Genomic DNA, 26807 nt, shown 5'->3' with positions numbered 1-26807 from the left:
TCAACAAAAACAAAAAAGACCGTTTCTTAAAGAAAACATAAGAATAAAAAGAACATACTATGAGCAAGACCAACGGTAATTCCACAGTTGTATCCGTTATCTGTTGTATGTTGCTGTTGTATTTTAAAATATTTTCATTTTATGGATGTCCGGCACAAATATATTACTGTACCACTTTTGTTCAAACCGAGGCATATTTATCTAATTACTCTGGTTAATGCAGTTTTAGAATAGATCTGGTTGTAGAGGTCTATCTCCAAAATATTTTTAAAAGTTTAACATATTTCCATTTCATGAGCATCCTGCATGAACATGAACGTTATCTCATCTTTTAAAATAAGGGTGGAAGCTGATAATATATAAACGTGTAATTGCCTTAACACATTACAGATTGCTTATAGAATTTTACTCAGCTGACAATAACGGATATAAACATGCATAACCATTTATAGTTATCTAAACACTAAAGAGTTCAACAAGGGATATAATCCCTAACATGACTTACACAACTTGATGTCTGTTGGGACCAATCATTTTCAAATAACTTGCCCTGAACAATGTACACAAACTATTCTATCAGATAGAATGATGGTAAAAGAGAAAAAAAAAATTTCCAATCACAATCGTTTTAACTTATCAGAAGTTATAATGGCTGGAGATCTCTAATAAGAGTAAAAGATTCAAACAGGCAAAGATAACAATGCTCATCAATTTATTCTGATTACTGTTGGCATAGGAGAGGATTATGTATGGATAGCTTAAAAGTTTAGTGGATGATTCAGTGAGTTTTAGATTGGTTAAAAATATTACAAGCACAACTTAAAAGAATAAGATTATTAATTATCTGTGGTTAAATTACACAAGGTGCAAAGATATATAGAATCAGTTCTATTTTGCTTTTTAACATACAAAGTTGTACATACAACTTAAGACGTTACAAAGACAGATAAAAAAATAACGCACATGAATGCTTATTTAGGGTTCTCTCATCCTTAAGAACGAGTGTGGGAATGCACTCATTCTGATGTCTTTCTTTTTCCTATACATAAAATTAAAATAGACGCTACGGTTATTTAAAATGAAACTCCTACCTCTAGTTGTAATCAATACAAATGGCAAATGTTGGACGAAGAACTAGAGAAATATCTAAATGGTCCAGGGTTGGTTGGTTGTTTTATGGCATATCAACCCTTTTCGGGTTATTTAATGGCAAATCCAAAGATTTTGAAGAAAAAATTTTTAATAGAATATATTTGCTGTTTTCAAGTCGGTTTCTATTTAACCCATAGTTGGAACCCTAACAGGTACTACCACTCCGGGTCAGAGTGGACCTGGGAGCAATGGTAATTAAAGGGTGGCTCCACACTCCCCAAAGCCCACAAGCTGGGGCCTCACCACTGGATATAGTTTAAGGTCATATCCAGGACCAAAATGGTCCAGAGAGATTGATTCAACTGATATAACATCAAGATGAACATTAAAATACTCCTGTGTGTCTCACTCTCAACATCTTTATATTGAAAAAAATAAAAAAATCCCCCTATTTCACCATAGCTAAATAAGAAAATTAAAAGATTCACATAAAATTGTTTTACATGCATTTTAGTTGCTTATTGTTACAAATTTCTAGAAAAAGAATTGTTTAATTCACATTCACCTATATTTAGGAATAACTAAACCCCCACTTTAATACATAAACTTAAAATACCTCAGAAAAAAAAAAAAGATTTTATAGAAATCTAAATAGGTTCATGTTTTTATATTACATCAACTGTCAGTTTAGTTCATACTAGCAATTCAGCCCGACTTTGCTCGAGCCCTATGTACTGTTCATAACTTTATGTGCATATGTATATATATATATTAAAAAGTTTGACTCCTGTCCAAGTAACCTACATCTAAAATTTCAAGTCTTTAGACCCAAAATTGACGGAGGAGTTTCGTAGAGTCTGCAAAGATCAACTCTTCCAACTTTGACCTCTTGGCAGTCAAATTTTCGTCCCAAAACTGATTAAAAAGCTTGCTGCATGTCTGAATACCCTTTATATAAAATTTCAAATGTTTAGATCCAAAATTTTCTGAATAGTTTGCTAGAGATTGCAACGGTAAAATCTTTTGAACTTTGACCCCTTGGCAGTTCAAATTTTCGCCCAAAAAAGCGATTAAAAAGCTTGCCCTATGTCTGAATATACTTTATGTAAAATTTCAAATGTTTAGACCAAAAATTGGCTGAGTAATTTGGTAGAAACCGCAGAGGTCAAATTTTTTAAAACTTGACCCCAATTTTAACCCCTTGATATTTGTTTTGGGCTCAAATCAAATTATAAAGTATGATCCATGTCCAAGTAACCTACATCTAAAATTTCAAGTGTTTAGACCCAAAATTAGTGAAGGAGTTTGGTAGAATTTTCAAAGGTTGTTTACCTCTTGCCAGCCAAATTTCTGGCCGAAAACAGGTTAAAAGATTTTCCCAAATCTCAAGTCTACAGACTGAAAATTGACAGAGTAGTTTGATAGGGAAATGTACATACAATTTCACACACACACACACATATATATATATATACATATATATATATATACATATATATTAATTACTACATTTTTGCAATGTAGTCAGATAAGTACAAATATTAAATATCTACCATTCTTTTAGTATACATAAAATGTCCTCTAAGTATGGTTCTTATTTTGAAAAATAATAGAACATTATGAACCATTTTTCAGTAGTAATTGTTAAGCACACTTGGGATTTCTTTATACATTGAACAAGGAAGAATGCATATTCATTGTAGTAGCAGTATTATGACAATTTGCACTAGCAAAAAAAAAAAAAAAAAAAAAAATGTTCTCAGAACTAGAAAGTAAATAAGTTTTCATAGTTACATGAGCACCAACGTCTTAAACACTTTTCTTATGGATACGACAGAGAGAAATTACTTCATTTACAAACTACATTCAATAATAAAGTACCTTCCATCCAGTGATTTTTCATTTATTTATTTTTTATATCTAATTCCTATTTATTTTCTACTTTTATTTAGATTTAATTTATCTACAAATTATTATTCAACTCAAGAACCAGTTTTGCATAAAGTATTCACTTATGCTTTTTATTTTAACACAGATCTTACTTAATACTAAAGAGCTGTGATACAATGTTTGTGGCGGACATACGAGAGAGAGAGAGAGAGAGAGAGAGAGAGAGAGAGAGAGAGAGAGAGAGAGAGAGAGAGAGAGAGAGAGAGAGAGAGAGAGAGAGAGAGAGAGAGAGAGAGGCAAAGCTAAGAAAAGTAATGACACAAGGTTTCATATGATAAACCCTTTGTGAATTATGGCTTTTGCATGAATGTAAAGTTTCCATTAAATGGTCACAACCGAGATAGCAATTCATCACTTGACTTAATGGAGCATGAACAATTAGAAAATATTAAATATACCTACTGACACAGCCAAGCAAATCTTTGGGAAGATTTAACTTGTGAAGTCTAATTTTATGGCATGAGCCGACATCAAACTGCTGAGCAATTAGTCACATGCAGACAAGTGTACACGAGTATACAAGACATTGACATAAATACAAAATTCTAAATTATTTTTTTAATCTTATGTTTCCGAGATGAGCGATTCTTCGTATTATTTGGATTCTTTCGACTACTGTTCTTATCTTGAGTATCATTTTCACAATGTTTCTGGTATAACCCCTGATCTTCAGGTGTATCTTAAACTTGCAGCGTAGTGGATAAAGCACTCGGTAAATTCAGTTGTGAAAGTTACTCTTGTATAGGTTGACTGTTCAATCCCCAGTGCAGGCAGCACTCAGAATATAATTGCAAATTACGTAAGGTTTCTACATAGTCATGGCTGACAGAACAAGAGCATACTACCCTGATGGATTAATTCTGCTTGAAATTCCATGCAGATTCCCAAGTTCAACAGAATAATTCACAAATTCGACAAGATAAACCTGAAGAAGTTTACATTGACTGAAATGTAAAAATAACACTCAAGATAAGAACAGTACTCCAGGATACAGTGTCCTTAGGATATGTTTTTTTCAGGTTATGATGTGGAATACAATGTTTTTCTTGCCTCTGATTACAGTATTTGCCTCACCTTACAATGTTGTTTACGCTATTTGATTATATACATGCGTATTATATACTGTATTGTATTTTGTTACTAATCTTTAATATGTACTGTACAAAATTTTGCTTAGGCCCCGCCATACAGTGATTACACCGTATGATCCCAACCCCAGAATGGATTAAGGTCATATCCCGGGGTTCTACTGTAGTTCAAAGAATCAAAATAATATGGTTATTCTGATCTCTTCAGACATTAACTGGAATAGTTATCGGAGGACAAACCCATAATACTAGAAAGCCTTTACATAATGCAAGAGATGACAAAATAGTTCGACTCAATCAAGAACATTAACAGACCAGATACAAAATTCAAACAAAAATGTTTTAATCTGGTCATTTAACCTCCCTCCATTTAAGTTATTATAAAATTATTAAAATTTGCTCAAATTCTTGCGAATTAGAATTTTCGTTCATCGAAATCTCATTAAAATCAGATAAAATAAAATGTCCAACTTTTAACGATTTCTTTAGAAGGCAACAAATAATACTTTCTGACAATCTAGGTAGTAGAGTTATTTCGACTAAATTTCATGTTTCTACACTTAATAGAAGTTAGCAAGTACATAAACATATATCTGACACTACTACTGATATATAAATACAACACACAAAAGTTCCGAGTGAATGAAGTTCAGGGACCTTCTGCCATTACTAACCAGCAGAGCATTAGCACAATTAACCAATGGAAAAGTCTTTCAGACACGCGTACACAATGCGATGATGTATGGAAATGCAACTAAGCCAATGACAGTTGATATGTGTTACAAGAAGAGAAATTATGATAATAGTATGATGATGTGTAATAAAGACAAGGCTGATTCTAAGGAAAATTAAGTCTGTATAGTATAGATGTGTCCAGAACAGAAGACTTTTGGTTTGATCACATTGAAAGAATGAGAGTTTGGGGATAAAACAATCAAGATATCAGGTTCAATTAATAAGGAAATTAAAATCTGGGAGGATGAATGATAAGAATGGGGTTGAGAGAAAGAAGGACAAATAAAGACCTGGTCAGAAATAGATTAGTTTGAAAATCATTAGGACGATGATGAAATGCATAGATCTAATTGACAACTTTTATAATCTTTTTTTTGTTATTAACTAGCATGGGTGCCCGGCGTTGCCTGGGTGTTTGGAGGTGTGTGTTGAGCAAAACAAAAAAAGAAGTGGTAGTAGGAAGGCAGGCTCAAACCTGTACCGCAAAGGAGGAAAAGAATGGGAAAAAAAAACTCAACGTCTTTGCTGTTACGACCACCGCCAAACCGGAAGTGGCTTATTTTTAAATTAAGGCTAGACAATCGAAAGGACAGGATGACTTTCAAAAATATCGGCAAAAAAAGCGACCGCCTTCGCCCCTGTAGAAAAGTGCCCAGTTGAAGGTGAAGATATTAATGTTTTTAGCCAATTTTTTTATATTTGTCTGAAAGGTCGATACTGATCTTGTAAAAATCCGTTCCCTCTGTTGAAAGTTTTAGGCAGACATGCAAACATACATTTATATAGCAGTAACTAAAAATTTTCGACCCAAACCAATGAAAAAGCTTGCCCTATCTCTGAATACCCTTTATGTAAAATTTCAAATGTTTAGACCAGAAATTGTCTGAGTAATTTGGTAGAGACCGCAGGGGTCAATTTTTTTTTTTTTAACTTTGACCCCTATTATGACCCCTTAACATTTGTTTTGGGCTCAAATCAAGTTATTAAATTAGATCCATGTCCAAGGAACCTATATCTAAAATTTCAAGTGTTTAGACCCAAAATTATCGGAGGAATTTGGTAGAGTTTGCAAAGGTCAAATCGTTGAACTTTGACCCCATAACAGCCAAATTTCTGGCGAAAAACAAATTACAAAGATTTTCCAAAATTTCAGTACCCAGTATATCAAATTTCGAGTCTAGACTGAAAATTGACAGAGTTATTGCATAGGGAAATGTACACAGACACAGACACACAGGCAGACACACAGACATAAAGGGAGAATATGTGAATTAATACATTTTCCAATGGTATTAATAAAAGTGATGCAGTTGTCCTGACAAGACATGAACCCAGCATGCTGAACCCAGTTATCTATAACCACTATGGCACATACCACTCTCAGGAACTAAAATAATATATGTTGACAAAGCAGAAAAGAAAATTAGTATAGTTAAAAGAGTGAATGAAGATATAAAACAAATTTGTATAAATAAGCAAATAGATTCACATATTACAAAATTATAAAATAAATACATACACACACACACACATATATATATATATATATGTGTGTGTGTGTGTGTGTCTCTGTAGCATTTAAGATATGTAGATGAGAGATACATAAAAAAAGACATTTGAGGCTGGCGAGATAAAAGCCTCTCCTGAAGGAAGGCAGCCATCTAAGTCCCTTCAGCAAAAGGAAATGCACAGGATGTCTTTCTCAAGGAATCCCCAGAAATAAACAGTTGTGCACAAGCAGGTACCAGACATAAAAAAAAATATTTCGAATTTTCAAAAGATTAAATTCTTAGATTATATAAAAAAAATATCTAGAAGTAGAAAGAAAAGAAAAATGAACAATATAATAAAATTTATTCTGAAGAGTTCATCCATTCCATCACCCCAATTTTTTTTTAAATTTCAAAGTTTAAAATGACAATAAGAAAGAATACCGAAACAATAAATAACAAAAATAAGTCTAAAAGGTTTAGCATTAAAGGAATCACTTGTTCAATTTCAAAAAAGCATTTAACAGAAATAAAAAAAAAAAAAAAAAAATACCGCCCAACTCCTAGTCAGATTATCATCTTACCTCTCAAGCCAAATGAGCTTGAATCAGAATATGTGCAAAGTCTACGGGTGGAGGTGGAGTGTCTGAATAGGCAAATGAAAGATAATTTCATTGTAGACACAGACAGGATGAGGAGTCTTCATGGCCAATTAACCAATCAATTTTGGTTTTGAACGAAGGCAACTTAATTCTTAAGTGAAACTTAACCAAGAAGAAAGGAAGGGCAATTATTATCAAAGTTTTTTTTTTTTTGTTTTTTTTTTGTAAAATTACACAAAATAAGAAAACCATTAGAAAAAGATCAGGGAATGATGAAAATCTACATTAGAAACAAATATGAAACAATCATTTCAATCAATAAAATAAAAAAAAATAAAAAAGTAAGCAAGACTTAAGAATCAATCTTTTGAACATTTTGATAATCTATAAATATAAAAAGGTTTTTGAATCATACATCTAACAATTGACTTTCACATAAAACAGAAGAGTTAATATTACATTTTAAATTGCTTGCAGCCTATGATTTGGATTTCACATATTTTTTTTTTGTGATACAACAGATTTGTCCAAGATTTGAACGTGTGCCTTGAAAAGAGGCATCACATATCACAGGTGTAGTCTTAACCAACTGACTAACAAGCCCAACGGTTAGAAAAAGGTGATTTTGTATAAATAATTCATCACTCACCTTTGCTGTATGATTTTACTATCAATGTAAGCCATAATCTCTATCATAAAACAAATATGATCATGCTGGAACATTTCTAACAATACATTATGTAACATGTTTATTTAAGGTTAAAAAAACGTTAATTTAGTCGACAGGTTCAGGAATAAATCAAGAAAACTACAGAGAAAAACCATGACTAACAATGATTCATGTTAGGAATTAAGCAAAATGAACATGTAAAATATATTTAAATGAAAACTAAATCTTGTGAAGACAAAAAAAAAAGTATGGCATGATTTATCATATCTCCAATCTCCACAAGCTTAAAAATACAAAACTAAAACCATTTAAACAGCATTTGAAACATGCATAAATTGTATGAACAATGCAAGGTAAATAATCTACTTCAAAATGTGCAGTAAAAAAAAAAAAAAAAAAAAAAAAAACTACAGCATAAAAATGATTTTTTTTTACCAAAATAATACATGTACATTGTATTCACTGATTAAGTAAAAATTTTGTTCATCTGATAGAGACCATAATATGAGAAGAGAAAACTTTAATCCTATAAAAAAAAAAAAAATTTTTTAAATTAAAAAAAAAAAAGAAAATGCGCGCGCGCGCACACACACACACACACACACACACACACACACACACTGCTGTTACTTCCCACCATTGTTGAGGATGAAAATCTTAAGTAAACAAACTGATCATAAACTGAATTGCAAAGAGGAAATTAAAGGCAAAGTATCTCTGGTCAAAGGTGAAACTTGCAGTGGAAATGTTTGTGGAGAACTGGTAAGGATGGTCTATCAGCCAGTAAACATCACAGGATACAAAATGTACAGAGGACAGTAGGGAAGGGATTTATCCAAAGGTGTTCATCTTTGATGGATTAGTTGATAATTTCCGGAGATAATTCCCAATAGAAAAGAAAAATAAATTTTATTTTAAATGAACAAAGAAAGGCAAGAAAAAAATAGAAAAAAAAACACAAGAGGAGAAAAGAGAAGTATAAAGGTTATAAGATTTATAATCTGTGTGTTAAATGTGTGTTTTTGCGTGTGTGCACTTTTGCGTGTATGTCCGCTAAAGGCTTTTTTTCGCCGGGCTTCTCGGGGGGGGGGGGGACTATCGTTTACAAGTGTTTATATACCCCCTAGATAATAATATCTACGATTTGCAAATACATGTCACATTTAGGTTTATTTACATCGAAATTTTACACGATTCTTGCCATTTCGGCCCGTCTCATGTTGATTCGGTTTTTTCATATAAAATTGAAACTGATGTGAAACTAAGGAGCAGTTCTCAATGTTTGGTCAATGTCGACACTCCCCTAATAAAGGGAGAGCCGGTTTTAAAGTTGGGTAAAAACAAAAACCCAAAACAACTACCCCGCAGTTAAAATTCACTGCGGAAACATTGTGTGTTTGACCTCATTAAACACGTACCTGTCTGTCACATTACTTTTTAATCATTCTATTTCACACATTCCCACTTTTCTACCATCTTGTGTGGTGGGAAGTCATCAGTCTAATAACCTCAATGGTTCGGGTTCAAGCCTAACTACCTACCAAAACTTCTTTTTTTCTTTTACACCCCCCAACCAGCCGGGCAACGCTGGGTACCCCCGCTAGTAAATAATATTGGTGAAGAGATAGGTAATAGCTAATAGCATGGAAGAAGGCATTTTTTAAAGTGAAGGATGGGATATGAGAGAAGAAAGATTTTGAAAATAAAGACTAGAAAAGAATTCATTTGAGGAAATAAAAATGAAAAGAAAGGCAAACTAAGAACGAGAAAGGTAAAGATAAAAATATCTAGCAACAAAATGGGGAAAGTAGGGGAAGTCATTCCCGAAAGGAGGGGAGGGAGGCAAAATGGGAAACCATCCCTGAACAAGGAGGTGGGCCATCTCTGAACAAGGGAGGGGGAAATGGGAAACCATCCCCGAGTGAGGAGATGGTGCAAAATTGCAAAATGGGAAAACCATACCGAATGGAATAGGAAACCATCGGGGGGGGGGGGCAAATGGAAAACCATCTAGATAAAGGTGTATTACTAGAAAGCATCTAGAAATGTAGAATTGGGAAATAATCTACAAAATAAAGAATGGATAACAAATGGCAAAGACAATTACATGAATGAAAAATCAGAAAGAAAAGAAATTCTTTAAAAATCATTGCAAGAATTTTTACTTGCAAAAAAATCCTTAGAGAAACAAGTTAAAAATATTTTTTTTAAATTCTCATAAATTTTTATATATATATATATATATATATATATATATATATATATATATATAATTATTCAACTTCATGCTTGTCACTCATATATTCATGGTTTTGTAAAATATATACATCTATTTTTTATACATCTTTTACAAGACAATAAAATGTCCCCTATTTTTTGCACAATTATTTGATGTGGGAGTACTTAGGTTTTAAGCTTTCATATAAAATCCTGAGCACTTACAAACATACATTGTTAATAAAGACCATAGTGGATGGTGATCCCAGCCCTTGGATATAATATTGACATAATTATTGTAGCAGAATTAAGCAAGTCAATAACGGAACACCTAATCCATCATTGGCTCTGTTTATGTTTGCATGAATTTGTTTGAATAAGCAAAGCGGGAGATAATGTGAAAGGGGAGGAAATGAAGATTAAAGCAAAGCAAGTGGTTTAAAATGGATACAGAAGGCTATAAAAATAGAGAAAGATGGGGTATTAAAAATGAATGGAGAACGAGCGAATATCAAAGAATACATTTTTTTTTCAAAGTGTAAGGATAGAAAGAAAGGTAGATTAACAAAAAAAAATATGAAGATAATCTGTGCAATCTAATAATCATGTTTTTAAGTATCAAATATCTTATAAGCAGGTGAAATAGTCAACTAAAATCAAGTTTATAGAGCATGAAATTCAGATTTCTTATGAACTCATCTGACACCAATCAAACTCAGTTGTAAGCATGCAAAATTATTAGCGAACTTCTAGCATCAGACAAAAATCAGTTCTTCATCACATGTTCAAAAGATTAAGAAAATTTCTGTAGCAATTCCAACTGATTTATTTCCTAATTTTAGGTTATTGTTATTTAATTACAATAGTTATCAAGAGCTCAGTAAATAGAGTTAAAAACTGAATCATGCAAATATCCTTAGTGGTTCAACAATTCTAAAATTCAGAGATCAAAGTTAACATTTCAATATGAAAAAATTGCTCAAAATCACAAGAAATTCATTTCTTCAATGTTTCTCTAGTTTGGAGCAATTTTAATCAAATGGGCTACCTTCAGTTCGCAGGTCATATCCAGCCCTAGAACGGTTTTTGTTAAGCTCACAAACTTAACTGAAATATGTTTAATTATTATTGACTATAAACACAGCAGTTCAATTCAGATTAACTCAGTAAAGATTATAGGCCAATATTTTTGTCATTTTAAAAGTGAAATAAACGAAATACATAATACATCTTTTAAACAAGCATAAGATTTTTTTAATATTAGTTGATTTTCTATCCTTCCTGTCATAAAATATAAATTGTTTAAATGAAATCAGATAAAATTCTTAATTTAAACTTAAAAAAAAAAAAAAAAAAAAAAAAAGCTATTTAGACAATACATTTAGACCAGAGCAAATTTATTTGATTATATTTAATACCATGGTCCTTCTTCACAAAAACACTACATAACCAACTAGATCTCTCTTTAAAAAGAGTTGCCAAGCCTAACCCGATCCTAGTGATGACATGAAACTGAATGTGGTGATGATATTCAAATTTATGAGCTTTAGGAAGTATTAGTTGCAATTACTCACAGGTCTACTACAATGTGAAGTGGTAGTACCTGCTAGAATCCAATCTATGGATGGAATATGATCTTTAGATATTTGAAGATATCAACTTTAAGCATACAAATTTTTAACAAAAGACTGAATTTAACATTAAATGACCTCCAAACAACCAAACTTAAAATATATATATGCAGTTTTGTTTATGTGGAATTTATCCATATAAAAATATTTCACAAACGGGTGAGAGAGAGAGAGACAGGGGGGGGGGGGGTTAGTAAACTGAAAGGGAAGGAGGCCTAAAGTTAGGGTCGGTTCCAGAAAAATAAGCCTTGGTTGTTGGAATAGAATGTCTAATGATCATCTGTTTGCCTACCTGTAATATCGAGTAAATTATTTTTTAAACATTCTTCCGGGAGAGATGACAAGTAGAGGAAAGATAAGAGATTAGAAAAAAAGAGAAAAAGAGAAAAAGTGTTACATAAGGGCTGTCCCCTTTTCATGTAAGTATAAAAATGGAGAATTTAGTTTAAAATGAAAATGAATAGCATAGGCGAAATTCGAACCTCGTAATCTAGTTTAGAAATAGATTACGTGTGAGAATTTAAAAATGTAAAACAAGCATTTGTTTAGAATATAGATAAATATTTCAAGGAAAGTATGTGAACTCTCAAGTTTGTTATGAAATTTTAAATTGAAAGAATGCAGCTTATAAGATGTTTTTAACATATTGGATAAATAGGTTACTGAGAAATAGGAAAAGTTTTGGACACGTATGTCCAGGACACGTGAAAGAATGCACATGTTTTAACATGTGTATGACGTCACGGAAAATAGAAAGTTCTAGGAATAGAGAAAAACTTTAGTTAGAGTTAGACAGTCAGTGAGAAAACTCAGAGGAAGGCAGAAGTCTGGAAGCGAGATGTCACTTCAAGAGAAAAATGTGAAACTGAATTCTTGATGATGGAATCACGGCCGTGTGAAGAATAAACCATCAAGTGTTTTTTGTAAAGCTCGTCTTGTGTCTTGTGATTCTTACAGAAAGGTAAAGTCCAATTGTATTAAATATTTGTGTTATATGTCTTTACATACACGTCTCAACATCATCATGTCCGAACTGTCTGAACACTATGTCCTCACTCAAAGAGTTTCTTCTTCTCCTTCCATCAGCAAGATCTAAGAAAGAACATTTTAATATATAAGAATTATAATATGAAAATCTCTCTAAGTCTCTCGTACAACAACTTATACAACTTCTCTCTCTCTGAGTCTTACAACATCCCTCACTGTAATAAGACTCCTTCTAAGCCTCTCTCACAAGAAAAAGCATTCCTCTTAATAAAAAGGAAAACCCTATATAACAAAAGAAAAAAAGAAAAAAGAAAAGAAAAAAAAAGAAAAAAGAAAGAAGAAAGAAAAAAAGAAAAAAGAAAGAAAAAAAGAAAAAAGAAAGAAAAAAAGAAAAAAGAAAGAAAAAAAGAAAAAAGAAAGAAAAAGAAAAAAAGAAAGAAAGAAAAAAAAAAGAAAAAAGAAAGGAGAGATCCTGTATGTAATGAAATAGGGTCCTTCGTACTGTTATGGTGTTGCAAGTGGGTAGATGAATGTTGAGGTGGAAGGAAGGCAAAAATAAATGAGAGGAATGTATACTAAACATAAATCCACACAACACAGATCGCCATTTGTAATACCTGTTCTAATATCTAACGACGTACCCTTACCATCCACCAGATCAAGCTAGGCCACCGCCCACCTCAACACATAAAACAAACATTCCTAAGACAGACACACTAATAGTTTCGGCACAGATAACGAAGCACAGCACAAATACCTACTAAAATAATTCACACATTCTACACACATTAAATATGCACCGATACACATAAGATTAATGGAAAGATAAAACCTGAGAAAATGTATTAAAAAAAAAAAAAAAAAAAATGAAAAAGTACGAACTGCAAAATAGAAAAGATTGGATCAAAATCAAATTACACTAGGCTAATAGTTCGTTTTTCATTTTTGATAAAGTTCTTATTAAAGAAACATAATATTAGTCTACTGGTGTGTTTTTCATTTTTGATACTTGCAAGTTGCTCACATTTCCATTTATTTTTCTACTAGTAGAGCTACCCGATGAGGCCCAGAATTTAATGAGGATTAATAAATGTTCCACACTTCTAATACTTTTGTCATCAAAATCCGTGAAATCACCCATTTTTCAATCAACTCAATTGATTGTCTGCTCTAGTCTGGAGCCCACCATAGTGCACTAGGAAGAAGCTCCACGGGCTTCCCTGCAGTGACTTTGTCCACAAAGTTTTTTTTTTTTTTTTTTTTTTTTTTTTACACAGTGATCACCATTTATCAAGGCCCGGAAGCCACTCAGGGATAAGGGTTATTGCAAGTACATTACGTTAGTGTGGAGATTTGATGAAGTGTTTACTTAAGGGGGCAGTTCATTAGGAATTTGTTAACGTTGGACTTGAACACATCACACACATTGTCATCTACATTTCACTGTAAATAACCTATTGTTGAATTTATAAGATTTTTATGTGTAATGGATTGAATTGAATTTTAAAATGAAAAAGTCGAGTATCATGGTTCAATTGTGCTCTAAACAGAAACATTTGTTTCAAACGCTTGTCTTTTCAAAGAACCTACTGTTGATTTTATACCCTGGGCCTTTCTACTTGTACAGTGACAAAACTTCCAAAATTCACGTGATGTTAGGCTGTATAAGAGTGTTCATTTTGATCAACATCTGACTGTTCATTCTTTAATCAGATTTTTTTTATTATCGATTTTTGAGATATATATATATATATATATATATTAGGGGCATTCTGAGACAAAAGTTACCTAAAAAAACAATACCAAGGAACATTTTTGTGAAATTTAAAAAAATTGGCCCAGCCATTTTTGAGCCCATAGAGAATGAACTCGCACACAAAGTACCTTTTATATATAAGTAGAGATACACATTAATACGAAGACCAATACTTTTTCAAGAAAAATACTCAAGAGATGAAGACATTTAAAAAAAAAAAAAAAACTAATGTTCCTGCTAATGGATCTTCACTTTCAATTTTTGTTTTCAAATCGATAAAATTAAATAAAACATTAAAATGTAGTTGATCCATTTTAAGGCAAAAATCAACCACCTTTCTGGATTAATTCCATGTTGAAGCACCATACTTACTAAAAACAACTTAGTGTATATGGTTACTTGAATTTGCTATTTTACTTATAGCTGGAGAAAGGGGTTCATACCACCCTCACCCTTCAAAATCTGCAGTTTAAGCAATTATTAGAGGACATTAGGATGTAAAAATTAGCAGATTAATAGTTACAACAATACAACATAAGATGATTGATGTACCTAGATATAATGATGAAAACATCTTGTTCATGTAATCTCACAAGATTCATTAGTTATTTGGGCAACACAAGGTAATTTTAATACAGTTCCTTCATGCAATTTAAATGGCATTTCATTTATAAAATAATCTAATAATCGGATCTGCCGAAAATTCCAGTTGTATTTAATTAGTTATATATTGCTGTTAGGCATTTAATGGAGGTCTGGCATGAATTCAACCCCCACGGTATTATTGTACCACCTAGAAATATACTTCTCTAAATACTCCATTTCATGTGATTTCAGAATGTCTGGTTATGGGGGTTTATATCCAAAACCCTTGTAAGAGTAGGTGACGTATTTTAAATTCCATGGACGTCCAACACAAATGCAGACTCTTCCATAATAGTATGGTAATACTTTTTGGACCAAACAAATGCTACACTTTGATCCAAATGTCAAGTGAAATTAGATTAAAAAGATTTTTTTTTTAAATGTTAATTTTTTGCATTGCATCTTCATTAAATCAGAAAATCCTGTCTTTTTAAAATGTATTGGAATGTGATTATGTACGTACAAATATAAAATTGTTTTATCATATTATTATATGAATTTATTTTGACATTTTATATGGTGTGACTTGGCTTATTCTTTAAAAATTCAGCTATTGTCTATAGTGTCAAAATGCAAATAAAATAAAAACGTTCAATTAAAAATATATCTTCATAAAATACCAGTTTTTTAACAAATATGAGATTTATTACACAAGTATAGTAACAGTAAGGAAACATTGTTTATTCAATGTGTTAGAAAGAGAATAATTTATAGTCTCTTCGCTGAAAGTAACAACTTATCAATATGGTGTGCAAGCAACATTATTGATAATTCCCAAGGAAATTTGTATTATTCACACTTTAAAAACAAGATTTCCTCAGTAAAAATAAAAATCACAGAAGACTACTGACCAGTTTGATAGTTTTGTAGTCTTTTAGGGAGGATTCTTTGGGCAAAATCTTTGTGAATCAAAAAAAAAAATGACAATTGAATCGTAGGGGTAGGTAGCAATCTGTCGACAACTGATTAATTTGTTTAGAAACCGTATTTATATAACTTATCAGAGAGCTATTCTAGAAGTCTGTAGGACTGCAGAATGTTCCAGAGAACAATTATACTCCATTTTGATTAGAGATTTCGTCTAGGTCCAGTCGTCAGTAACAATATTTTTAAATGTAATAAATACATTAAAAAAATTCATGTTGTTTTAAGAAAATGAATTCCACTCAACACTATTTCAAAACACCTTATCACCTTAAAACCATTATATTTAAAGTATTTATTATATATTTAAACACGGTATGACCAAAGTTCAAACAATTTTTACAGTTCATAGGTCACCCTCTCAGTTATAATTTGAAATAATTTTCAATTTTCATTCATTAAAAACAAAAAGTTATAAAATTACTGGTGTTCAAAAGTCTTCAGAATAAGTAAGGAACGGGAGAGATGGTTTCTTTTGATTGGCTGTTGGTTACCATAGCAACTTTTTCATTGTCAATATCTTCATAAATCATAGGGGGAATGTCACTCGCATGCTATCTTATTTGGGTTATATAGAGAATTAAAAGTGATGCTTTTTGCCATGCTAGGGTTGAATCTTTCACTTACGACGTTGCCCATTAATTCTGTTTCTCTTTTTTGTCCCTTCTTTCTGTTTATTTACTTAATTACATCTTATTTCATTTTTTTTATTTAGTCAATTTAAGTTAGTAATAACTTTTTTATGGATTGTTGACAATGCATATGATATTGAACACAAAAAAGAAATTTTAAAGCAAAGTCTGGAAAAATCATGGATTACATAGAAAAATGCAAGCATGAAAAGTAATATGGTTAAGATTTAGCTTAGAAAAGTAAAAGGACTAGTTAAAACTGGAAAAGAAAAAGATATTCTAGTAAAAAAATATAAATTTATAACTTAAAATCTAGCAAAATTTATATATAATGTTAAATTGAATTTTTGAAATTCTTAATGCTGCAATATTTTAAGTTATGAATTTATATTTTTATGAGAACATCTTGTCTTTTTCTTTTCCAGTTTTAACAGCTAGTTCTTTTACTTTTCTAAGTTTAATCTTAACCATATTACTTTTCATGCTCGTATTTTTCTATTTATTATCCTTCCAGCTTAGTTTCTCTAACAATGAAAGTTGGGTGCTTATTTAGATTTGCACTTTTAATAAAAATTTTAAAGAAAATACAGAAAAGTTTTATGATGTACATACCTGTTATGGAACAAAAATGGCATATTCTAAAAAAAAATCGTGTAATTTGAACAAGTAGTTTTTTTTTTCTTTTTATTTAAGAAAATCAAATTTTATGACTTGCTCGATACGAGAGAGACCAATCACCATATTTGATTGAATTTGAAATTCATCCCTGGTTACGTTTTCCCCTTTTACAACACCTCCAGAATTAAGAGCTCATCAACGGCTGCTAAAAATACTTAATCGCTAAAAATCATAACATTTGATTTTCTTAACTTTAGATATTTGATCGATTTTTGTGATTTTGGGACTATAACATCTTCATGTCATGACAAGTAGGTTCACCATAAAAGGTTTTTCTTTATTTTTAGTTTCCTAAGTAAGCGAGAGTTTAAATAATCACCGAAAGATTGAGGGAGAGGAATAAATAACAAAAAATACAAAAAGCAATACGATTTAGCTTCATTAAATTTCAAAATTAATTTCCTTCCATTGCGTAAAACAGTTGATTTTAATCAGTAATGACATTTTCAAAAAATAGCAGGTTATTTTCAAAAAATATCCTTCTTCCCATGAATATTTGCTTCCCTCACGTCATCAGTGGTGCCCTATAAAGTATGATAATGATGATTTGTGTATGGAGATGTTGTTGGAATAATGATTATTAAAGCGGACAGCAATTTCACCAAAGCATATTCAGGCATTAATCGATCCATTGCATTAACTTTCAAGCCTCTAACACAATTATCGATTAAAGCACAACTGGAAACTGCAAAAATCGATGGCACTTTTTTTTTCTTTTTTTTTTTTTTTTTTTTTTGCTGAATTTGATTTCAAAGGGTTTTTTTTCTGGTGGAAAATACAAATCCATAAATATAAATAACATTATTTTCATTTTAATATTTATTCACATTTCTACAATGGCCATCACATAACTTGAGGGAAGGTGGAGGGTCTCAATTTGCTATCACCTTATAGATTTTGTGATTCAGATAATTTAAGTTTTTTCTGACAGTGGTGTGATTTATGGCATATCAACCCTTTTCTTAAATTTTTACCCTTCATCATTATAAACATAAGCATATATTAATGAAAATTCTGTAATTACCAATTATAATTTGATTTAAATTATCTTTTACGTTTCTCCAGCTCCCCTAAACATGAACAAAAATCTAATAAAATGCCAAAAGGTATATACTCTTAATATCTTGGTCTTTTAAACATTCCATTTGCATTGCTTTACAAATATCAAAATGACCATGGCATTTAGAGACCCAAATTAGAAAATTTGTGGATATCATAAATTTTTTTTCATTTTTCATAAATTCGTTTTTCTCATTTCTTTTTACATTTCTTTTGTTTTCATTCATAAATATTCATTCTACTGGAAACAATTTTTTTTAAGTAGTCAAAGTGTAGCTACCAGTGTCAACCAAAAATTAATCCCCTCATAATTTGTAATAAGTAAATAAAAACATTTAGAACAAGCCGTGCATGCATGGTCCCCCTCTGGTGCTGCATGTGAGATGACACCACAAAACTTAGCGAAAAAATAATGAATGTGAGAAGTGCGTAGGGTCAATGTTGCCTTCACATTTTCGCCAAGTTAAAAATCTTTTCGCCAGAAAAATCTAATGGATGAGGCAAAAGTTATGGGGTAAAAAGGGCCATTTTTTGCAATTTGAGGACATTTGTGGCCCCTTTGGAGCTACTGGAAACACCAAATCCCAGTGAAAATGGACAAACGGTGCAATTTCATGCCTTAAGACATGCATATTTGAATTCAGTATCATGGAAAACAACTATATAGACATATATATCAAGTTTTTGAGTAATATGAAAAAAGCTCCAAAAGAGGCATGTTTTTTTTAGCCCTAAAAGTCCCAGAGGGATACGAACCAGAATTTAGCCAGGATCACCCATACCGAATTTATATCAAGAACAATAGCCTCCACATTTTGGCCAAGTTTCAGGAAAATCTAATGGATGGATCAAACGCTATGGGGCAAAAAGTGTAATTTTTGCCCATTTTGGCATTTTTGACTTTTGTAGCCCCTGGGGATGCTGAATCCTAGTGTAAATGGAGAACGGTGCAGTTTCAGGCCTTAACATGTATATTTGAGTTGACCACTGTGAAAAACCACTGTATTGTCAGACAAAGTTTTTGTTGAGAAACATGAAAAAAAGAGCCACAAAAAAGGGGCGTTTTTGGCACTGAAAGTCCCTAGAGATGTGAACCAGAATTTTGCCAGGATCACCCATACTGGATTTATAAGAACAATGGGCTTCACATTTTAGCCAAGTTTCAGAAAAACTAATGGATGGATCAAAAGTTATAGGGCAAAACATGCCATTTTTGGCCATTGGGCTCCTAGGGACACAACGGAAATTTTCACAAAAAATTTTATTTACTGCGCACATCTATTTAATGAAATACAATTTGTGACAAAATTTCAGGAAAAACTAATGGACGGTTATCTGGCAATTGTCTGGACTAACGGACAAAAGGAAGCCACTGAAAGCATAGGTCCCTCTCCGATAAATCGGGGGACCAAAAAGTTAAGAGTCGGAAGTCAATAATCCTGGGCAACTCTGAAAGGATATAGCTGGTATACATAAAATTTATAAAGCTTCAATGTCGGTGTGTGTTTTTTGTGCATGTGTAAGATAGTTTGATAATCTTAGATATTTGCTTCTTCAAGTATCAAGCCGGTAAGATTCAGGTGTCTGTATCCTGGAGAGACACTGTATAATTTAAATGTAGAAAGTCAGATGAACAGACAAAGAGGATTGTGTGCATGGACAGTAATTACAGGGAAATAGAAAGTGTGGGGGCTGTCATACTGACGATTGCAGATGTGGGAAGCGGGGGGGGGGCTCACAAGGAAGGACAATGTCTCCCTTCTTTTCATAAACACACTAAAAGATACATACAATTAATAAAAATAATGAAATAAAATAAAAACTATATGCATAAATAAATGGAAGTTTTTTTTTTACTTTTATTCAAACTAAATTCATATCAAAACACCTCAGGCTTATATATTAGGCTGAGAAGAAAGTTCTTGCGGAATTTTTAATTTTGATTTCCACTAATGTTTTTTCAAACAAGTTTTCATTATAATACGTTTATTTTATTTATCATTTAAAAGAGTGTTTTTCGCTGCATCTAATCATTGCAATTACAATCGTTTTAATACAATTGTGTCTTTTCAGAACGTTGAATACAAGATGGAAAAAAGCAAATTTATGCAATTTTCTTATTTCAATTCAAGCTAGGCCAAAAAGCTGCTGAAACAGCTCGCGATATCAATGAAGCATTTGGCCCAGGAACCACTACTGAACACACAGAACAATGGTGGTTTAAGAAATTTTGTGGCAGCGACGAGAGTCTTGATGAGCATAGTGGTTGGCCATCGGATGTTGACAATTAAGAGCTTTAGTTGAAATCAATCCACGCACAACTGTTCTAGAACTTGCTTCTGAATTAAACGTAATGTATACGATGATTTCCAACCACTTGAGATTGGGAGAACAAAAACACTTGATAAATGGGTGCATCACGAATTTAACGACAACCAAAAGAAACGCTGTTATGAAATGTCGTCTTCCCTTTTATGAAACAAGAACAACCCAATCGGGTTGTGACTTTCAATAAAAAGTGGGTTCTTTATGACAACTGGTAATGCTCAGCTCAGTGGTTAGATGCCAACAGAGCACCATGACACTTCCCGAAGCCAGAATTATACCAAAAGAAAGGTCATGCTGATCGTTTGGTGGTCTACGACCAGTCTCATCACTTAGTTGTTTTGAATGCAGGTGAAACCATTACAGTGGTGAAGTACTGTCAACAAATGGATAAAATGTATCAGAAACTTCTACAACATCCAGCATTAGCCAACAGAAAAGGCCCAATTCTCCTCCATGACAATGTCTGACCACACATTGCTAAACCGACTCTGCAGAAACAGAATGAAACTGCCTCATCCACCATACTCTCCAGACCTCTCACTAACCGACGAACACTTTTTCAAGCATTTCAAAAATTTTCTTTATGAGAAATGCTTCAAAACCCTAAGCGACATTAAACCCGCCTTCACTACCACCAGAACGCAAGATTTTTACATTACTGGCATAAATACACTTGTTTTGCATTGGCAGAAGTATTTATTCTGGTAGGGCTTATTTTGATCAATAAATTTTTGTTTGAGCCGAGATATGTTTATCTGAATTTAAAAGTTAAAAACCAAACTTTTTCGTCAACCTGATAGAAAATATTTTTTTTCGTCAACAGTGATAGAAAATATTTTGAAATAACACGCACATATATATATATATATGTGTACATGCATATACATACACAGTCATGGCTATATATACGCAATAGTTTTAGTGATTTAATAATAAAAAAAGTGTAACATTCCAAATGAAAACTTCCAGTTAGATTATTTTGAAATTCAAATGACAACTTCAGGTCAAGTTTACGCATGGATACTTACATAGCTCTTTTACTTTAACAGTATAAGAAACCTTTCAAACACTTGTAATCGTTAATAGCATGATACCTGAGAGTCAATCATTAAACCTCTTAGCCTAATATTGACAGGTAACAAATAAATAGAAGATATTGCAAAAGCTACAAGGAAGATGGGCTCCCTTTACCATGCTAAAAACTTATCACACCTGACAGTATCGTATATCTTTCCAAAGCCACCCTAGACAAAGTATTGTCACATCTGAGCTTATGCTCCAATCACTAGCCTCTCTGTCTTTGACATCTTATAAAAAAAAAAAAAAAAAAAAAAAAAGCTTCTAACCTTCTAGGTATGGACCCTATATTTTCAATAGCTCCTTCAGTGGCAATGTGCTTTGTGAAAAAGAAAAAGCATTTCGTAATTTTGTTTCTAAGCTTTGAAATCACTTTTTGCTAAAGCATCGCCTCTTTATGTACGGTTACAGCATCCCAAAATTTCAAGTCATTCCAAGTGAGCAAACCGAAAGAGTCAGCATTTTCTATGGTAAACAGTAGATGAAGGTTTTGAAATGTTAAAAATGTTTGAGGATATTCTTGAAATATTAAAAACTTTTACCATCCGGTTATTTCAAACAGTAGATCCATATTTGCTGATTTGTATTTGTGATTGTACATGTATTTTTCAAAAAAATAAAGATAACAAATGAACCTACAAGACCTCCATCCGTTTATCTATTTTTGTTCATATGTCAGATCACTTAAACACTTTCCTGCATTGCTATAGCCTTATACTCTTCCATATATATATATATATATATATATATATTCGTAGATAGATAGAAGTAGATAATTACTTATCCATTGAAATGAGAAGTACAATGTAAGTGTAAAGTACCAAAAATAACTTAAAATCCTATTAAAAGTCTTCAGAAATACTAAAGTTGGCCAAGTTGGAAGGTGAAGCTTTATTAAAGACGTGAAAAGTTTTGGGCGGCAAAAATGGAGATCTTTACACCAAGTAATTTATTTAATTAGTCGAGCAAATAAAATACTAACATGACGTGCATCTCTTAACAAGATCAATTAGATCAGTGTAATTTTTTACTTGGTGACTCGAGGCAAAATCTACAAACATCGAAAAGGTTGATTTGATTATAACAAAATAGATAAAGTAAACGGAATGAAATGGAAAACTTAGAAATCTCCTTTAATAAAATGGTCTTCGATATCTTTTCACTGTGGTTTGGTTTTTAATGGTTTTACACATTTTTGTAGATAGTTGTCCTACAAGCAATGCTGAAATATTCTTAATTGCATTAGGCTTTACTATTATTTCTACTCATATGAAAAAAAGAAAAAATCAGATAAGTAGTACAGTAAATTTGTTGCTTAATGGAAAAAACCTTGGATATTTTTAAAACACTAAAAAATAAGGAAATTTGGTGCTATTTGCGAAATGAAGTTGTATTGCTATTTGCATCACTTATGCATTGCAGACTGTTTGACTCATCCTGCTTGTTTGCACGATTTGAAGATGACGATAGTACAGAGAAGTGAAAAGAAGTAAACTTAAAGAATGTTTGCTGTAAAGTTATTTACAATGAATTACAGTAATGATAAATAGACTGTTGGTTCAGAATATTCAGAATTTATCTTGGAACAACATTCAAGTTATTTTCCTTGAATTATTACTAGCCAAAGTGACAATGAACTCTAATTATGAAGCAGAAAAGGAGCAACACTGCATGTGCAAGATTCTCTTTCTAACATCGAACTTGAAGCTAGCCGAATGTGTTTGGGCTAGCGCTATGTTTTGAAATGATTTTAGATTGTTTCTAGTGGCAGTTTAGATGCAACTACATCTCAGCATAGCACTTTTTTTCTATAAATCGTAGCATTCTTGTATAGAATATTCCCAGACAAAAGTTGCGTTTACTTTACATATCACATGCATTCTTGATAATGCATGCATTTTTGATTGTGTTTGCAACATTTATGTAGAATTACCTTTTGTAGCTACATCTGCTGTTGGCACCCCTTTTTATGTTAGGCTTTACAGCTTATGTTTATCTTTGACAAACACGGTTAAAAAATAAATGTGTTGCTGACCATGTGTTGGAGTCGAAGTGCCAACACTTGAATAGCTACAAAAAAAAAAAAAATTTTTTAAATTGGAATATAAAATATTTTCATTTTATATTACATAAATTTGAGTGAATATGTGCCTATAAGAAATAATAATTTAAGTAAATATAAGAGTCCAAGTTTTTGTTATTTACATTAATTAAAAAACTAAGTTTTCTTTTCAGTATTTTTTTTTTTACATTGAAAGATTGTAAAACTCAATAGTTATGTTTAGTTGTGTACAAATTCAAAGTAACTTTCATCGTGCGATAAATACATAAGAGTAGATCTAATCCTTAAGAATCAGAGTGCTATTCAGTAATAATAGGTTGTAGTTACTTTCAATTGTTATATGCTTTTGTTTTTATGGGGTTTTTACAAGGTCAACTATGTTGAGCTATCATATGGCCACATCTTTGGTGCACAAATAAAAAAAAATTTAATGTAGCAATGAATAAAATCATATCTAAAGTTATTTCAGTCGGCCATATATTCAGTCTTAATAACATCATCTATAATGCACATCAATGTCTAATTTTCCCCAGCATTTTTTTTTTAAAGTCATAAGTATTAGGATAAAGAGAAATATAAACCCATCATGATGGAATCACAGAAAATCAAAATATATATATATATATATATATATATATAAGCAGACACAGCGTTATAAAGGATTATATGACTGAAGTCATGTAAACTTGCAAGAAACTCTTTGACAAATTATATCTAACAAAAATAAAAATGTAGATGAAAAGGCATAATTAAATTATATATATATATAAGTAGGTTGTAGTTTGCTTGAAGCATTGTTGAAGAAAATTATAAGGTAAAATTAAAAGCCAAGAACAATGCGAGATTTTTTTTTTTATATAGAGTAAAATTAAATGCAAACAAAAGAAATAAAGTTCTTTTTTTTGTTGTTTGTTTTTTCTTTTTCACACAAATTTTAACTCTAAACAACAGTAATTTTTTTTTTCTGTTGTATTCAATGGTGATATAAATCTCAATATATTTCAGACTTATTAGTCCATTTTCAAGAGAAGACAGCGGAAGAGTGTTCAAAATTGGAAAAGTAGCCGCCGAGTTTGCCACGTGATACCGCGAAATATAGAACAAAAAATGACGTTAGGAGAACGTTAAAATAAATCAGTTGATGTTTGAAATACTTGTTGCGTTTGTGAATCAAGGGAGATGACTATTCAAGCAAGGTTTTTTTTTTTTTTTTTTTTTTTTTTTTTAATTATTGTTTTTCTTATGTTTTAAACTTATATTATAAAAGCGGAGCTCAATTCCAGTCTATTGTTTAGTGTGGGAGTATTTTTTGAAATAATTAAAGATTCGAGGATACGAAGTTGACCTACGTTTCTTGAAGAAGCAAGAATGTTGATGTGAAAATCTGGTTCTGAATTAATGCAAGTGCGAATATGTTTATAGAACGACGAAGCAGTAGTGTTTAAGTGCTCTTTAATGCGGTGATGAAGCAATCTGGTAGTGCTTCCGATGTAAGATGCACTGCATTTAGCGCATTGTAGGTCGTAAACAACGTGGTTCTTAAAGCATAAACCTGTGTGTGATATTGGGCAATTAGAGAGTGAACAAGGGGAAGGTGTATGCGATGGATGTTTTCGGTTGAGCTGTTGTCTTAAAGTAGATCCAGTGTGGATGAGTTGAATGTTGAGCCCCTCGCTGCGGATGGCTTTTCGGATTGAAGATGAGATTTTGTCACTGAGGAAGGGTAGTTTTAGAAAACAATTGTTAGAGAAGGGTCGGGTGTTGCGTTTTTTCTTTTTAAGTGAGGATAGGATCGTATTAGGGTAGCCGTTTAGTGAGAGGGTCTGTAGGAAATTGTTAGTGTGTGTATGTTTGTCGGAGATGTTAGTGCATTTGTCTTGTATGCGTGAGATTTCGGCATGTGCGTAGTTTAGTTTGTCCTTGAGAGGTAGCGCAGATTTGAAATGTACGAAGAGGCGTTTGCTGGCGGGTTTTCTGTAGAATTCAGTGCATATGGCACCATTTTTTTTTATTTGTATTTTAAAATCAAGTAGAGAAAGGGATTCCGAAGAGTCTGGGTGTTCTATAGTAAATTTTAAGTTTGGGTCGGCGTTATTGAATTCGTGGAAAATGTTTATAACAACCTTGCTATAGAGCATCTTTCCAATACCGACCTTTACACCCCAGCACATAATATCACTGCTGCTCGTATTGAGAACAACATTAACAAGACATGGTCTCAAATTTGTTTCAAAAGAAATCTCCCAAAACAACACAGACTAAATTTTATTACTAAATACAGCAAATTATCTACCTTTTATCACCTTATTAAAACCCACAAAAATAGCACACACACACAGATCAGACCCATTGTTTCAAGCGTTAACGGTCCCCTTTATAAAATCTCTTGGTTAATATCCCGCCTACTTAAACCTCTACTCTCTACCTTCCCAGCCCATGTTAGTAGTTCCAACCAAGTAATTAACAGACTCAACGATCTACCACACCATCTACTCAAACTATACAGATACCCATTTAGCCTAGACGTCGTTTCTTTATACACCTCCATTCCTGCACATCCAGCCATTAATCTCATGGCAGACATTATAGCATCTAAAAACCCACAATGCTTCGGAATTACTCCAGGAGATCTCTTACAACTCCTCCGTATTATAGTAGACAACACTTACTTTACTTTCCTACAAAACACGTTCAAACAAGTATCTGGACTACCCATGGGCTCCAGTCTATCCGGTATTCTTGCCATTGCTTATATGGACAAACTCGAAAGACACACCCTTAGTACCTGCTATTCTTATCTCCTTTTTACTAGATATATCGATGACATTTTAATTATCACATACTCCCGCGAAGAAGCTATTAACATTTTCCACAAATTCAATAACGCCGACCCAAACTTAAAATTTACTATAGAACACCCAGACTCTTCGGAATCCCTTTCTCTACTTGATTTTAAAATACAAATTAAAAAAAATGGTGCCATATGCACTGAATTCTACAGAAAACCCGCCAGCAAACGCCTCTTCGTACATTTCAAATCTGCGCTACCTCTCAAGGACAAACTAAACTACGCACATGCCGAAATCTCACGCATACAAGACAAATGCACTAACATCTCCGACAAACATACACACACTAACAATTTCCTACAGACCCTCTCACTAAACGGCTACCCTAATACGAT

General features: G+C 32.2%; 1 protein-coding gene across 1 annotated transcript in view; it reads right to left on the bottom strand.

The window, feature by feature from the left end:
* The window catches only part of LOC145288075 (mannose-P-dolichol utilization defect 1 protein-like), a 172848-nt gene that overhangs the window by 64783 nt on the left and 81258 nt on the right, over window positions 1-26807 (bottom strand). The window lies entirely within an intron of this gene.

This window comes from Euprymna scolopes, chromosome 11 (assembly GCF_053919585.1).
Source record: "Euprymna scolopes isolate OS-2025 chromosome 11, ASM5391958v1, whole genome shotgun sequence".
In the NCBI taxonomy this organism is placed as follows: domain Eukaryota; kingdom Metazoa; phylum Mollusca; class Cephalopoda; order Sepiida; family Sepiolidae; genus Euprymna; species Euprymna scolopes.
The sequence above is the reverse complement of the archived record's forward strand: the minus strand, read 5'-3'. Positions and strand labels throughout refer to the sequence as shown.